The following is an 18,221-nucleotide window of genomic DNA, read 5'->3' as shown; positions in this document are numbered from 1 at the left end:
GAGAAAGGGGGATAATGTCTAGGTGATGCTGTTCAGATCTAGGTGATGCTGAGGATCTGGTTCATGGAACTCTGAAGAACATGGACATTTGGGATGTTTAAATAAGGCTCTATTTTCAATCAGCCAGCAGGTGTGGGGTGAGGCTTTTTGTGGGGTATGCAAACCAGGCAGCCTCCAAATGGCTAAAAATCTGTTACATGGACTGCTTTTTGAAATAACTGGATGTGCTAGTGGGCTTTTGAGATAACAGATCTTAGCCTGGAGTGAAGAAATAAACAATAATAGGGACCAATACATAGAGGCTTCGTTGGATTGTTTATAATAATAGTTGCCTGAATCCCAATTTAGTTGCTTTTACTGACACATGAAGTATAATTTTGAGCAGATTTGCTCATTTGATTGTCTGTTAAACCCTCATAAAGTATGAAAAAAATGCACAAGGCAATACATTGACTGTTGCTTCATTTTTTCACTTTACTTACCTAAATTCTAAGGGACTTAAGAAAAATAAAGAAATGTGTAGATGTAGCATTAGGCTACTATTTAAGGGTTACTTGAACATGATCACTGTTACACCATCAAACTGTCTGATAATTGAGATGGCTAGGAAAAGTAGGATATACAGAAGAGATACACCAGAGAAAGGAATGATTCACGTCCCATGCAAGAGGGAACTGTATAACATAAGATTTCATCTTGCTACTCCGAATGGTGTGCAATTTAAAATTTAGAAATTGTTCATTTCCAGAATCTCATAGGTAATTCTGAGTAACTGAAACCACACAAGGCAAAAATATGAATAATGAGATTCTATTGTCTTCTGATGATGTTTAACCACCAAGTGGAAAGAATTAGATTGTACAGAAAGCATAGAACTGACAAAATAAAATATTTGAGAAGGTGGGGGTAACTGGGCTCCATAGCAGAAATAGAAAAGTTGACCTTTGATAGCAGCAGGAAAATATTTCTGATTTTAACAGAAATGAGCAAACAAAAGTATACAGATGAAGGTGGAATTGTTCCTTCAATGGTGAGAAATTAAAGTAAGTTCTTACTGATTAGTCTTATTTTGCATTAATATTATCTATATTGAGGTCAATTAAGATGGGCAGAAGAATGAAGAAATGATGGGAAAGAAGGAAAGCAGCAGGATTTTCAGGGACAGTTGGTTGCTAGAGCCTTGTGGTCATAAATTTAAAATATTATTAACTGTGGCCTGTGCAGTGGCTTCTCTACCTCTGATCTACCTTCCTATTAATGCACCTGTGAAATTTGCATAAGGTAACCCAAGTTCTTGGGTCCTAGCCACCCACATGGGAGACCAGGATGGAATTCCTGGCTCCTGGTCTTGGCCTGGCCCAGCCCTCACTGTTGTAGCCATTTGAGGAGTGAACCAGTGGATTGAAGATCTCTGTATTTCTCTCACTCTCTCACTTTCTTGTTCTCTTCATTCTGCCTTTCATGTGAATAAAATAAGTGCATCTTAAGAAAACACATTAACTCTATTTATGTGTTAACTTTTTTTTTTTTTTTTGACAGGCAGAGTTAGACAGAGAGAGAGAGAAAGAGAGAGAGAAAAAGGTCTTCCTTCTGTTGGTTCACGCCCCAAATGGCTACTACGGCCTGCGTGCTGCACCATTCCGAAGTCAGGAGCCAAGTGCTTCTTCCTGGTCTCCCACGTGGGTGCAGGGCCCAAGCACTTGGGCCATCCTCCACTGCCTTCCAGGGCCACAGCAGAGAGCTGGACTGGAAGAGGAGCAACCGTGACAGGACTGGTGCTCCAACCGGGACTAGAATCCTGGGTGCCTGCGCCGCAGACAGAGGATTAGCCTAGTGAGCCACGGTGCCGGCCATGTGTTAACTTTTAAAAGCAGTGTTCAGATGATATGGAAAGGTACAAAGAAATTTGATTTTTTAAAATATTATAAACTTCAGGCCGGCGCCGTGGCTTAACAGGCTAATCCTCCACCTTGTGGTGCCGGCACATCAGGTTCTAGTCCTGGTTCGGGCGCCGGATTCTGTCCCGGTTGCCCCTCTTCCAGGCCAGCTCTCTGCTATGGCCCAGGAAGGCAGTGGGGGATGGCCCAAGTGCTTGGGCCCTGCACCCGCATGGGAGACAAGGAGAAGCACCTGGCTCCTGGCTTCGGATCAGCGTGATGCGCCGGCCGCAGCGGCCATTAGAGGGTGAACCAGCGGCAAAAAGGAAGACCTTTCTCTCTGTCTCTCTCTCTCACTATCCACTCTGCCTGTCAAAAAAAAAAAAATGAATAAAATATTATAAACTTCAGATAACCACCATATATAAAGAATGGGACAAGAGAGATGAGAAAGTTTGCATTAGAGGGAATTGTGATGATAAAGTATGGTATTTACATGTGAGGTACATAACTTTTCCAAAATAATATTACAGTGGGACCACCCATGCTTTTGGGCACCCTGAGTATATTATTCTCAGTGCTTTAGTATAGTGGAAAACTAATTTTCAACAAAGCAACACTTTTCCTTTCTGTGTATCTTCTCAATGACATGCTGGAAGCATGAGGTTCCTGACAAAAAATACCGTTTTTTAAAATTTATTATTTGAAAGTCAGAATTACACAGAGAGAAGGAGAGGCTGAGAGAGGGAGAGAGACAGCAGGAGAGAGGTCTTCCATCCAATTGTTCACTCCTCAGTTGGCCGCAGTGGCCGAAGCTGTGCCGATCTGAAGCCAGGAACCAGGAGATTCTTCCAGGTCTCCCACGCGGGTGCAGGGGCCCAAGGACTTGGGCCATCTTCTACTGCATTCCCAGGCCACAGCAGAGAGCTGGATCAGAAATGGAGCAGCTGGGACTTGAACTGGTGCCCATATGGGATGCAGGCACTGCAAGCGGCGGCTTTACCTGCTATTTCACAGTGCCTGCCCCCACCATGTTGTTTTAACAATGGTTTTATATATATATATATATATATATGTAATTTATTTATTTATTTTAATAGAGATAAGAAGAGGAAAGAGAGAAGAGAGAAGACAGAGACAGAGACATACAAAGAGAGAAGCAAGAGGGGGGAGAGAGGGAGAGAGGGAGAAAGAGAGAGAGAGAGACAGAAAGAATCTTCTCTCTGTTGTTTCACTCCCAAAAATGCCTGCAACAGTTCTGGCTAAGCCAGGTCATAATCCAGATCTCTCACATGGGTGGCAGGGACATCTCCTGCCTCTCGAGTTATGCAGGAAAGCTGGCATCAACAGCAGAGGCTGTCTTCAGACCTAGGCTCTCTGACAGTGGGTGGGGTAGTCCCAAGAAATGTCTTAGCCAGTGTGCCAAATGCCTGTTCCAGCAGTTGTATATTTTTAAAGCATAACTACACAATAGACTTGAAACATTTGAATTAAGCCTTTGAGGGTGAGTTGGATTGATTATTTGGGGTAAGGAGAGCAGAGGTGGCTAGTTAGCTTACTGTGTAAGCTGGGAAACTCTGGGCTAAGAAATACTTGTATTCTACAGAATCTGTGTGATCACTGTCAAAATACAATCTTGCCAAGCATAAATTTATACATCTATAAAACTGAGTGCATTTTAATTCCCTATATTATAAAGAAAATTACATGAAATAGCATGTAATCTGGTACTCAGAGTAATTTTAGATTAATGTATGTTAGCTATGTTTATAAACAAAGGCAGAAAAATCTAGAACATGTGTGGCATATCGATTCATCTGACAGAATATTTGAAATCTAAATTTAGTGCAAATGTTAGAAGGATGCTTTCCAAGCTAAGGAGTTTAAATTGTATGCTTAGGCAATGTGGAGTAATTGAGATTTTTCTATTAACTTAAAATATCAGCAAAGGGCACAAAAATAGCATTTGGCATTGGCAAGTAGGCTGTAGCAAAGGGCAGGAGTTTAAGTTTGGCAGATCTGTAAGAAGCTCTAACTCATGACAGATGGAAGTATCATTCCCACACTGGTGACATATACAGCTATTTGACAGAATATAATCTAAAAAAGAAAATAACCTAAACATTGTCTTCCAACTCAAGAATTTCCTAAAACCTTTGTTAGTCTGTCTCCTGTGGGAGGGGAAACAAAGACTCCTGTGAAAAACTGGATCGTTAAGCTGACACCTTACATGGAAGAAATATTTTAATGCATTCTTTTTATGTAATTCAGAAAATTCCCAGGCCTAAAAATTAACACAAAAATTGGCCCAGCACCAGTAAACACTCAGACTCTGACAATGTAAACAAATATTCATTTGTTTTATTGAGACACATCATCAATTCAGGGAAAATTAGACACCTGTAAATAGAACAACTTAAATAACTTCACAGAGATTATAGTAATCATGGGAAATAATAATAAAATATAAATCCCATAAGTTAAGAATCATTATGAAAAACACTCAAGAGTTAGAAAAAAGAGTGAAATAATATTTTCCTAAAATCAAATAATAGGACAGCTATAAACTTCATTTAAGTAGAAGTATAAACTTCATTTAAGTAGAAACACACAATTACAGATGTTAAAATAAGCAAATTAAAAATAAAAGCAGGAACCAGCGCAGTGGCTCACTTGATTAATCTTCCGCCTGAGGCGCTGGCATCACATATGGACTCTGGGTTCGAGTCCCAGTTGGGGCGCTGGATTCTGTCCCAGTTGCTCCTCTTCCAGTCCAGCTCTCTGCTGTGGCCCAGGAAGGCAGTGGAGGATGGCTCAAGTGCTTGGGCCCCTGCACCCACATGGGAGACCAGGAGGAAGCACCTGGCTCTTGGCTTCGGATCGGGGCAGTGCGACGGCCATAGCGGCCATTTGGGGGGTGAACCAATGGAAGGAAGACCTTTCTCTCTGTCTCTCTCACTTTGTAACTTTGCCTGTCAAAAAATAAAATAAAATAAAAACAAAGTGTAAAAAATGTTTAATAGATGTTTTGAGGGTAGCATGGTTCGTAAGATAGTAGGAAATGGGAGACCAGAATTCAACAGAAGATTTATAATGGCTAGTATGTACTTGTCAACCAACTGAAAGACTCAAATCTCAAGAATTTGTTTATTTCTGTGTATATGTATGTGTGTGTGTCTCATAGTTGAGGATATCTCTGTGGGGAACACTTATATCAGTGAACAAAATATGGTATACAACAGTGCTAAAGTCAAACAGAAACACATCCAAGAAGATATTCAATTGAATTGTGCATATTTGAGGATGTCTAATGTCATTCAGTTACAGGACGCATGATCTGCTCTCTTCTCCTCCTCCATCCCCCATCTCTATCTGTGTATTAAGCCACAAATAATGAAATTGATAGTGGATGAATGAAAACTATGTGTTTTGATCTAAAATTCTATAACCAACAAAATTAAACTAAATATTTTCATCTTTATATTTTAAAGGTGTCATCATTAGAATACTTTTTTTAAATTTTTAAATTTTTTTTGACAGGCAGAGTGGACAGTGAGAGAGAGACAGAGAGAAAGGTCTTCCTTTTCCATTGGTTCACCCCACAATGGCCGCTGCAGCTGGCACGCTGTGGCCAACACATTGTACTGATCCGAAGCCAGGAGCCAGGTGCTTCTCCTGGTCTCCCATGTGGGTGCAGGGCCCAAGCACTTGGGCCATCCTCCACTGCACTCTCGGACCACAGCAGAGAGCTGGCCTGGAAGAGGGGCAACCGGGACAAAATCCGGCGCCCCGACCGGGACTAGAACCCGGGGTGCCGGCGCTGCAGGCAGAGGATTAGCCTATTGAGCCACGGCGCCGACCTAGAATACTTTGACAGTGAACTATGTATGAAACTGAGAAAGACTTGAGCATTGTCACATGCCATAATGAATATATTATGTAGTGTGTTTGATTTTAATAGTGTATGTAAAATAGTACAATAGGAAGATCTGATTTTGACAGAAAGCCTGAATTTAATAATTTATTTTGTAACATAAATTTGCCCATCAAATCAATCTATAGCATTTAGCCAGTTTTTCTATATTAGTTTCCATTCATGACATGAATTTTAATGAATTATTTAGAGTAGATACTGATATATTGTGGATTCTTATGAATGATAATGCCCAGTTGCATGTGAAAATTCAAGAGAAAAAATATCTAGTGAAAATATTCCTTAGGGGATATTTGTGCTTAATGGCTTTCTTCTAAAACTGATCTATGAAATTATTAATGTTTTGGGGCACTTAAGAATACAATAATGTACTTTTACAGTTTAAAACTAGGTATGCAGTTTAGACTAATATATATATCCTATTTATAAATTGTAGGTCAAAGATTTTATAAATATGCGTATTATGCAAATTTATACCTGAATTAACAATTTCTAAGGTAATTTTTTCTAACTGGACCATACACAAGCCTGTATTCACACTTGTAAATAATTCAAAACATACTTAGTTCAACAAAAAAAATCTTTAAAGCTTTTTCAGTTTAAGTAAAATCACATTTAAAATCCTAGAGTGATACTGTAATAGCAAGTACTAAAAATATATTGTTTTTATTGGAATCCCCTGGCACATTTCTAACTCCATCATTTGGGGCAAGTCTGATTGTGCATGTCCCAAATTGTACATCTCCTCCCTCTCTTTTTCCACTCTGAAATTTAACAGGGATCACCTTTTAGTTAAGATTTAAAAACCTAAGAATAATTGTGTGTTAATTACAGAGTTCAACCACTAGTACTAGAACAACAACAACAACAAATACTAAAAAGGATAAAGTATTACATTGTACATCTAGAGTCAGGACAAGAGCTGACCAGTTCATTGTTTCTTATAGTGTCCATTTCACTTCAACAGGTTTCCCCTTTGGTGCTCAGTTGTCGCCGATCAGGGAAAACAAATGATATTTGTCTCTTTGGGACTGGCTTAATTCACTCAGCATGATGTTTTCCAGATTCCTCCATCTTGTTGCAAATGACTGGGTTTCATTGTTCCTTACTGCTGTATAGTATTCTATGGAGTACATGTCCCATAATTTCTTTATCCAGTCTACTGTTGATGGGCATTTGGGTTGGTTCCAGGTCTTAGCTATTGTGAATTGAGCTGCAATAAACATTAATGTGCAGATGGCTTTCTTATTAGCCAAATTATTTTCCTTTGGGTAAATTCCAAGGAGTGGGATGGCAATCCCATCAAGGTGGCATGTACCAATGCCATCTCACTAGTCCAAGTGATCAATTTCAGTTCACATTGGATGGCTCTGATAGGTCTAAGAATCAAAGGGATCACACAAACAAGACAAGTGTCTGCTAATACTAACTGATAGAATCAAAAAGGGAGAGAAAGATCCAACATGGGAAGTGGGATACACAGCAGACTCATAGAATGGCAGGCGTCCTAAACAACACTCTGGCCTCAGAATCAGCCCTTAAGGCATTCGGATCTGGCTGAAGAGCCCATGAGAGTATTGTAGGCATGGAAAGCCAAGACACCCTGGAAACAAAAAAAAAAAAAAAAAAAAAAAAGACCCAAATGAAAGATCTCTGCGAGGGAGATCCCAGTGGAAAGAACGGGGCCATCAAAGAAGGAGGTACCTTTCTCTGAAGAGAGGAGAGAACTTCCACTTTGACTATGACCCTATCAGAATAAGATCAAAGTCAGCGAACTCTAAAGGCTTCCATAGCCCTGGCAACTCATGACTAGAGCCTAGGGAGATTACTGACGCCATAAACAGGAGTGTCAAATTGTTAAGTCAGCTACAGAAGTCACTGTGTACTTACATCCCATGTGGGATCTGTCCTTAATGTGTTGTCTAATGTGCAGTGATGCTATAACTAGTACTGAAACAGTATTTTTACACTTTGTGTTTCTCCGTGGGTGCAAACTGATGTGATCTTTACTAATTATATACTGAATCGATCTTCGGTATATAAAGATAATTGGAAATGAAAAAAAAAAAAACCTGGTGTTAAATTGGAAATGGCATAGAAAATTAATTAATTTTTAAAAAAATATTATGTAGGATCTCTGTCTTTAATGTGCTGTACACTGTGATTTAATGCTATAACTAGTACTCCAACAGTATTTTTTTTTTCACTTTGTGTTGCTATATGGGGGCAAACTGTTGAAATCGTTACCTAATATATACTAAACTGATCTTCTGTATATAAAGAGAATAGAAAATGAATCATGATGTGATTGGAAGGGGAGAGGGAGTGGGAAAGGGGAGGGTTGTGGGTGGGAGGGAAGTTTTGGGAGGGGGGAAGCCATTGTAACCCATAAGCTGTACTTTGGAAATTTATATTCATTAAATAAAAGTTTAATTAAAAAATATATTGTTTTTAAAGATATATAGGAAACACTATTAGCCTTTGAAGTCTTTACTATGGTCAATCCATTTTGTACAACTGATATGTCCTTTTCATAAAACTACCTGTAGAATTAACATGAAGACTTAGAGTTTGGAATAAATCAATGCATTATGAACCCATAGTGTATAATAGATGCTATAGTAGCAAATTTAAATTTAAGGTTTTTCTACTGGATTTTTGGTATCTAGAATGAAGCCTATATAGATCTGTTCTGTTTTCTCAAGTCTGACCATGATTGTAAAATTAAATTTAGTTCTATGGTCCACAGCTTGAAGGATAATGATTCAGAGGAAAAACAAAAAAAATTGACAAAAATGATGAACAATTAAAGAACAGAGACATTGCCAATAGAGGGTTGCCAGCAACATGCTGCTTATCTCCAAAATTTGTAGAGTTGTAATTTGGAAGAGGGATTTATATTCTGTGGCTTTAAATAACAGAAGTACAGATAATATTGTAGTTCCAGGAGAGAACTATTTTAGCTCAAAAACATACTCTGCTTCATAATAATTAACTTTGTAAATGATACTTCTACTGGGATTTCCCTGAATGAATACACATTTCCTCTGATGAAATTCAGTAAATCTATAATTTTGTATGACACGTGAATGATGTTATAAATATACAAATGGCCCTTGATAGAAAAAAAAATTTATCCACCCATAATGTTTCCAGCTTTCGCCTCAGAACTACCACAGCTTTCACCTATTATCCAGTTCCCAAACTCCTTCCAGTATTGTTATAGCAACAGCCCACTTCCCTGTGAGGATATTCTTTCTTAATCTCTACTGTGTTGCTGTAATGGAATACCTGAGAAAATATAATTTATAAAGGAACGAAGTTTATTTAGTTCACTGTCCTGGAGGCTGGAAGTTCAAGATCGGGTAGTTGAATCTGGTGAAAGACTCATTCTGCTTTAACTGCTTCATGGGAAAAGGTGGAAGAACGGGGGAGTGAGCAGGTGTGAAAGGTTAAAGCACAAGGCTGGGTTGACTTTATGACAACTCATGTTTGCTGTTACTGATTTAGTCCAGTCAGAGTGAGAACACCTGTGAAAAAAAGCATTATGAAAAACGCCCCTTAAAACTCAGTCCTTAAGACTAATTGCTCGTTGAAGGTCTCATCTTCTAACACAGCCACAGTGACAATCCAGGTTCAATGTGTCAAACCATATCCAGACTATAGCAGTCAACTATGAGCTCTGAGAACTTAACAGCCATTCATCACCCTGCAGCCCCATTAGTTCCTCTGTCAAAGGGACTCAAGACATCTCAGCTGCCCTGTTTCTGAACATTGCACTCGAGTCTTTTTCGTCACTAAAACTTTAAACTGCAGGAGCAGAGAAATGGAGTAATCACTAACTCTGCAAGCCAAGTGCCTGAGTTTGGAGTCTGATGTGGTCATAATAGAATTTGAACCTGGGTGAGGGAAAGCAGTTATATTAGATGAGTCTCAGTTTCCATATACACATAAAAGGGGATAACAATATGACTCATTTAATAGGGTTGTCAGAGAATTAAATGAGTAATCACAAAAAGGTAATGACAAAAATGTAGTCAATATTTGCTATTATTTTTGTTATTAGTCTGTCCTTAGTAGCTCTCTGATTATACAACGCATGTGAAATTGTTCATCATATTCTCCTATTTTCTGACTGCATTTTTTTTTTCAGTTCTTTCTGTTGTGACTACTTACCAGGTCATTTGACCTCTAGCGAGATCTGTCACACTAACTGCCTACTGTCTTCTGTTTTTCAAGCTTCTGGTTCGGATTGCAGCTAACTGTCAAGTCTTCCAAGGAACACTTCTCACTGTTGTTCTACCCTTCTTTATGAACTTTGAAAACCTCTCAAAATTAGGCTGCTTCCTAATCTGGCCTGAACCTAAAACCTCTGGGTGTCTTCAAAGTGCCTTTGCAGAACTTCTACTGCAACATTTTTGTACCCCTTCTGATCAGCATTTCTGTTTGTCCTCTAACTCTTTCTCTAGAGTGAATCATCATTCTTACTTTCTTAGTCCTTTAATCTCAGCCTGAACCTTATTTCATCACAACACTCTCTTGATTTCTCCCTTCTATGAAATTTTATTGTGCTGTCCACCACATTCTTTTCAAATCTCCTTTATTGAAATTTCTTTTATTCAAATATAAGTTCTCACATGTTTAGAGTCAGTCACATCAAATAAATATATAAAATAACTATAATGTACAGATTTTTTCAAATATTTAGTTTCTTTTCAATTAGATTATTAATTAGGCCCCTAAAATGGCTCATTTTGCCTTGCATATACTGATTTTTCAAATATGTTCAGACTGGTTTTCTTCATATTGATATGGCTTTTCGTATGGTGCTACTTTTTAATAACTTTGTGATAACTGATATTGATTTTATCCTTAAAATTTCATCTCCTACAGTTGTTAAAATAAGTGAAAGTTACATTTTACAGTAAACAGCTCTATGCTATATTATGTGAATTAATTTCTGTTGTGCATAGTAGGTTTCGGAAGTTTAAGTAGATTTTTGCTTAACTTTGTTTGATTTTACTTTGAGAACAAGCAATTTTAGAGCAGAAACTGTAGAATAATTTAAAAAAAGGGAGAATCTGAATCAGAAGGTTTACATCTTATTATAGTTTTTCCATTTCCCAGGTGTTTGGCTATCAACACATATTTAATCTCACTGTCCACAGAATTTTGGTGATGATTCCAACAAAATGTAAGTCTTTTGTGGGATATTTGTGTTTTGCTTACTGTTGTACCCAAATATACAGAATAGAACCTGGATGAATATTAAGTACATAATTTTGATTAGACACTTCCTCCAAGATAACTGTCAGGATGAAAATTGTTCAAGTGTGAATGTGTTTCAGTGAAAAATTCTTTAGCTTTATGCAACATTTTATGTGCACTTCTTGAGGAAAAGGCACTCACTTATCAAATTTTCTCTAGTGCCTTGTGTATGGCAGGTGCACTATTAACTAATGATTTTTCTGAAAGTGTAAGCTAAGGCTGACGATAGCAATTTCCATATATGCATTTGCAATTCTACAGGTATGCCATTGACTGATCATCATTTTAAGTATGCAATGATTGAGTTGTTTTGGAAACAAATTTGTAAATCTGTATCAAAATCAGAAGTCCATTACCTGTTGGAAAATCTATGTGTTAGTGTATGATTTCCAAGAAATAGGTCAAAATATTATAGACATTCAGGGAAAATAATCAAGTTAAAATTAATTTAACATTTATTTTCTTTGGAAAACTATGTAAGTTAATCCCATTTATCAAAACATTCATAGCCCCTCTATAAGTATCTTAAAGAAGAGTTAAAAAGAAACAAAGTATAAAGATAATGGCCTAAGCCATTACTTTCCAGACAATGTCAACCTATAATTACAGTAATATCATTAGCATTTGTAGGCTATGGTGTGTGCTGCAAAGCTTAGACTCATCTATTTGCTTTACCACAGTATTCTCATTGTCTGTCTTTGTTGAACGAATAAATTCTTAGAAGTATACCTATGAAATACATGAAATCTGTTCTCTTTATACTAATAAAAATAAAAATATTGTCTTTTTTTAAGAAGTGCAAAGTCTGGTGAAAGCTGGGAGAGAATATTAGGAATTCCAGAATTTCTGTCCTAATACATTTAATAATTAAAGCTCTGTTTTGAAAGAACTTAAGAGTCTCTTATCACTTGAATATTTAATTCTCATAGACAAAAACAGGAAAAAATTTCAAAAGTCTCATTATCAAGAATCCACAGAATAAACAGCATTACACTACAAAAAAAGAAAAGGAAAGAAATATTATACTAGAAACTGAAATAAATTGCCAGGGAAAACCAAAATGAAAAGATTTCTTTTGAATGGGAGAATCTGAGATTTTGGTAGGCTGTAGAGATTCCCTGAGATTTAGAGAAGAGTAGGAAGCTTGCTGTATGAGGTGGTAGGGTGCTAGAGAGAGGTGTTCCAGGCAAAGTACAGGAGCAATTATGGATGGAAAAGTGGATAAAGAGGTCAAGTTCAGCAACAAGAAGTTTAATTTTCACAGAGAGGAAGACAGAGATTGGAAGGTCCCTGAGACATCTGGGTTTGGAGTTGAATTTACATTTATGTGATGGGATCTATACTTTAAAATTATAATTCTCGTTTCTGAGTGGGGAGAGCTAGCAGCAGGGAAGACAAACCATGAGATTTCATTTGAATAATGTTTTAAAAATAACTCTGTAACGAGGTAACTTTTTTTTTTTTTTTTTTTTTTTTTTTTTTTTTTTTTTTTGATAGGCAGAGTGGACAGTGAGAGAGAGACAGAGAGAAAGGTCTTCCTTTTGCCGTTGGTTCACCCTCCAATGGCCGCCGCGGTAGCGCGCTGCGGCCGGCGCACCGCGCTGTTCCGATGGCAGGAGCCAGGTGCTTATCCTGGTCTCCCATGGGGTGCAGAGCCCAAACACTTGGGCTATCCTCCACTGCACTCCCTGGCCACAGCAGAGAGCTGGCCTGGAAGAGGGGCAACCGGGACAGGATCGGTGCCCCGACCGGGACTAGAACCCGGTGTGCCGGCGCCGCAAGGCGGAGGATTAGCCTGTTGAGCCACGGCGCCGGCCACGAGGTAACTTTTGTTTAAAATGCAGTAGGGAGGATGGAAAAGGAAAGACTTCATGCAGCTGTGTTGTGTAGCTTTATTTGAAATGCTTTCTTGACCCAGTTGTGAAATCCTGATAGGGGTCGGCACTGTGGCATAGTGGGTAGAGCCACAGTCTGTAGCAGTAACATCCCATATGGGCACCGGTTCAAGACCTGGCTGCTCCATGGGTGTCTCAGGTGGCAGGGTACCCCACTATGCCATAGTGGTAGCCCCAGACTCTTTACATGTTCCAAAACTCATCCTGAATCAGATATAGGATTGTCTGATAACAGAATGTAGGAGTAGATGAGATATTTGGTTGGGTAAAAGAAATAAAAATCCAACTTATCAACAAGGGAAAATATGGAGTAAAAAAAAAAAAAATCAATCCCAGAACTGAAGTGTGGGGAGTATCTGTAATTAGAGAATTAACTGAAGGGGAAAACAGACAGTAAGAGAAAGTTCTCTGAAATATTGCAAGAAAAGTGCTAGAGCAAAGGGGGCAAATTGAAGATCATGATAGAGTCTGTATCCATGAAGATTTTTAGAATTATTGTAATTGCTAAGAAATAAAAAAAGAATGAACCACAGAGACGCATGCTGTAGCAAGGAAAAATGAAAGTAGGTCTTTAGAGAGCTTAATAACTATTTAATTTACAAATGAATCCCTGTGACACAGAGGATGGTGTTCTGTTCTGGATTCTCATAGCTTTTGGAAAATACCTTTTATTAAACAACTTAAATGTCATAGTATCATAATTTATTTCATCAATGGATATGTAACTGTTCTGCATGAAGGGTCTTAAAAAAAGTTTGTGGAAATGTGTAATTTGAAAAAAACTATATGTAGATTTGAAGCATTTTTTCACCAAAACCCTTACTTTTGTTTTTGTTGCTATAACAAAAAAGCTGCATATGAACCACAAAGTGAATTGATTTTCTTAGTGCACAGTGTTGGAAATTCAACAACATGGCACCAGCATCTTCTTGGGTCTGGTGAGGAAACTCTGGCTACAGTAAAACATGGCAGATGGCGTCACAGTGGGAGCATGTGAGAAAGGAAGAGAATACATGACAAGAAGTAAGAGGCTGGAGAAGAGCCACGTTCCTTCTTTTTAAAATAATTATTTCCATGAGTAATAAGCCCCTTTTATGACACCAGCATTAATCACTTCCAAGGGTGGTGCCTTCATGACCTAAATCCCTTCCATAGGCCCAATCTTTTACAGTATCCACCAGCACATTGAGGACCAAGCTTCCAGCACATAGTGCGCTCCTATGATGTGAGTCATGGACTGATTCAGTGGTCCTTGTCTAACATTGCAGCCATTGAGGTAACTGTTATTCAGAAGGTATTTGTTGACATTTTAGCACCCCTACATTTCAGAGGAGCTTAACTGTCTGATATCTTGGGATTGGAAGGTATTCCTTGAAGAAGTTCTGAGTTCTGTAATACAGCTATGGTAATGTACTGAACTTCAGCTTTGCAGTGACTTGAAAATTTTCTGTTATTCATGCTTATGTTCTCTTCCTAAAAGCTCCCAAGAAAACCTACATCAGCTTGTGCCAGGAGCTCAGTATGAAAATACTCCATATTTATCCCATCCCCTTAGGAATAGCCACACTTTTCTCCATAAGACGTTTTGTGCAAAGATGTTCTATATCTGATATGGAATAATCGCTCCATTAGCCAGTCAGAGGGTTAAAATATTGTACTTATGAGAACTGTGCTGTGGGGAGCAACTTCTCTAGGGCCCAATAAACTTCATACCATCTGATGAATGCTGAGTATGTTTTTTACCCTAACAAATCATCTTAACAAGCCTAATGCTTATGGTTACAGGGGTAATAAATAAGAAAAATATATCTGTATCTAATTTTTTAAAATTGAAAACATAATTCAATACTATAACACACACATGTATATATCTGCATACACACACATGCACACACACATACAATTTGTTATTCTGCACCAGAGAATTGAACACTGGTGTTCTCCATCCTTAGCAAAACAGGATAGATCAAGAACACATTACCCTATAGAAAGCTTTGCATTAGTGCCATTGGATTAGTGATGGTGACTGTGTAGTAATATTTGCTCCCAAGGGAACTCAAGGATGGGGGACATGACAATTAGATCAGTCACTTTTGAAAAGTTCAACACAGTATTGCATTCAGACAATGTCAAAGATGATTTTTTTTAAAAAAAATTGTTACTTGTTTGAAAAGTAGAGCAACAGGGAGGGAGGAGAGAGAGAGAATATTCCACCTACTAGTTCATTTCCCAAAGAGCCATATCAACAGCAAGTTTGGGCTAGGCCAACGACAGGAGCCAGGAGCTCCATCCAGGTCTGCCAAATGGGTGGCAGGAGGCCAAGCAGTGGGGTCGTCATCTTGTGTTCCCAGGAGCATTAGCAAGAAGCTGGATCAGAAACAGAATAACAGGTACTTGAAACTGATTGCTGGGAAGGGATGCTGGGGGTAGCCTACCCTGCTGTGCCACAATGCTGGTCTTTGTCTAGGATCTTTTATAAAGGACTAGTTAACCTCTCTACAAAGCTGTTCTGACCCTCCAGTGTGCGTATTACTGGGCCAATGCTCATTACCCTCTCCCAAAGACTTTGATTTAATAGTTCTGCATTTGGCCTACATTTATCATGAAATCCTAAACATCAATATTATCCTCATTCTGGGATAATGAAGCTATGATCACATCAGAATATTAGGAACATTCAGAGGTTAAAATAATACTGGATAGTCCAGCATTAGGTAAGACAAAATCTACTCTAAAAAAGAAGAGAAAAAAATGAAGTATTCAAAAAACATGTTCATATTTCAAATCAAAAATGAAAATGGACTTTATATAAAATGAGCAGATATTTACTTTTATTATCATTATTGTAATTATTGATAATACCAATTTCACTAATTTTATGGAAGTTCTTTGTTTTATCACTTTAAGTAACCTGCAAGTATGTTATCACAAAAATTAAAAGAACAAAAAGGAAAGAAGGAGGAGGGAGGGAGGGGAAGGTGTAAGAAATATCATTTTGTGCTTAAAAGTGTAGGCATAAATTTGTGAAATTTGTTCTCTTTATATACAATTTAAAAAGGAAATGAAAGAATAAATTAATCCAGTGTGATGGCTTGCATTTATAGGTGTAAGCCTGTTTACTAAATAATGGAGAATAAATGATGAATTTAGATCATGTCAAAACGAGAGAAAAACTAATTACTAATTTAGTTGTTAAGTAACAAATAATTTGTAGGGCAGAAATTCAAATGAGTCTTACTTCAGGTTTTAATGTCTAGCTGTGGTTGATAATATAGTCATGTTTGAAAACTACGTACTTTGTGCTCGCTTCGGCAGCACATATACTAAAATTGGAACGATACAGAGAAGATTAGCATGGCCCCTGCGCAAGGATGACATGCAAATTCGTGAAGCGTTCCATATTTTTGCTAGGAGGGAATGGCAAGATATAGCCCAGGTACTAAGAGAGAAAAACTGCCAGCCCAGAATATCATATCCTGCAAAGCTCTCATTTGTGAATGAATGTGAATGAAGGTGAAATAAAGACCTTTCACAGCAAACAGAAATTGAAAGAATTTGTTGTCACTCATCCAGCCCTGCAAAAGATCCTTAAAGATGTGTTACACACAGAAACACAGAAACATGGTCACCAATATGAAAGAAGGTAAAGGAAGGAAACCTCACAGCCAAAGATCACAGGAAGTTCAAAACATATATTAGGAAATATCTTTGGCAAATGGCAGGGCAAAGTTAGTCCTTATCAATAGTCACATTGAACGTTAGTGTCCTGAACTGTCCAGTTAAAAGACACAGATTGGCTGATTGGGTTAAGGAACAAAACCCATCTATTTGCTGCTTACAGGAAACACATCTTTCCAACAAAGATACATACAGACTGAAAGTGAAAGGCTGGAAAAAGGTATACCATGACAACAGAAATGAAAAGAGCGGGCATAGCCGTCTTAATATTGGACAACATAAAATTTACCACAAAAACTGTTAGGAGAGACAGAGAGGGGCACTATATAATGATTAAGGGATCCATTCAACAGGAAGATATAACGATTATCAATGTATATGCATCTAATTACAGGGCACCAGTTTATTTAAAAGATTTGTTAAGTGACTTAAAGGGAGACTTAGATCCCAGTACAATAGTACTGGGGGACTTCAATACTCCACTTTCAGAAATAGACAGATCAACAGGACAGAAGATCAACAAGGAGACAGTAGGTTTAAACGACACTATAGCCCAAATGGTTCTAACAGATATCTATGGAACTTTTCATCCTACACATAAAGCATTTACATTTTTAGCAGTACATGGAACCTTCTATAGGATTGACCACATACTAGGCCATAAAGCAAGTCTAGGCAAATTCAAAAGAATTAGAATCATACAATGCAGCTTCTCAGATCATAAAGGAATGAAGTTGGAAATTAGCAACTCAGGAATCCCTAGAGCATATGAAAACACATGGAGATTGAACAACATGTTCCTGAATGAACAATGGGTCATAGAAGAAATCAAAAGAGAAATCAAAAACTTTCTGGAAGTAAATTAGGATAACAGCACAACTCATCTCAAGGATCTAGAAAATCTGTAGCAAACCAGACCCAAATCTAGTAGGAGAAGAGAAATAATTAAAATCAGAGGAGAAATCAACAGGATTGAATCCAAAAAAAAAAAAAACCACAAAAAATCAGCCAAACGAGGAGCTGGTTTTTTGAAAAAAATTAACAAAACTGACACACCATTGACCCAACTAACTAAAAAAAGAAAAGACCCAAATCAATAAAATCAGAGATGAAAAAGGAAACATAACAACAGACATTACAGAAATAAAAAGAATCATCAGAAATTACTACAGGGACTTGTATGCCAGCAAACAGGGAAATCTATCAGAAATGGATAGATTCCTGGAACATGCAACCTACCTAAATTGAACCAGGAAGACATAGAAAACCTAAACAGACCAATAACTGACACAGAAATTGAAACAGTAATAAAGGTCCTCCCAACAAAGAAAAGCCCAGGACCAGATGGATTCACAGCTGAATTCCACCAGACATTTAAAGAAGAACTAACTCCAATTCTTCTCAAACTATTCAGAACAATTGAAAAAGAGGGAATCCTCCCAAATTCTTTCTATGAAGCCAGCATCACCTTAATTCCTAAGCCGGAAAAAGATGCAGCATTGAAAGAGAATTACAGACCAATATCCCTGATGAACATAGATGCAAAAATCCTCAATAAAATTCTGGCCA

At 37.9% G+C, this 18,221-nt stretch overlaps 1 non-coding gene across 1 annotated transcript; it reads left to right on the top strand.

The window, feature by feature from the left end:
* Nucleotides 1-16,273: 16,273 nt before the first annotated feature.
* Nucleotides 16,274-16,380, top strand: LOC133769321 (U6 spliceosomal RNA). Its single transcript, XR_009867190.1, has one exon. It is a non-coding gene; the product is annotated as a U6 spliceosomal RNA (small nuclear RNA).
* Nucleotides 16,381-18,221: the final 1,841 nt, after the last annotated feature.

The sequence above is a fragment of the Lepus europaeus genome, chromosome 10 (assembly GCF_033115175.1).
Source record: "Lepus europaeus isolate LE1 chromosome 10, mLepTim1.pri, whole genome shotgun sequence".
Lineage (NCBI taxonomy): Eukaryota > Metazoa > Chordata > Mammalia > Lagomorpha > Leporidae > Lepus > Lepus europaeus.
This window is presented reverse-complemented; position numbering and strand designations above follow the sequence as displayed.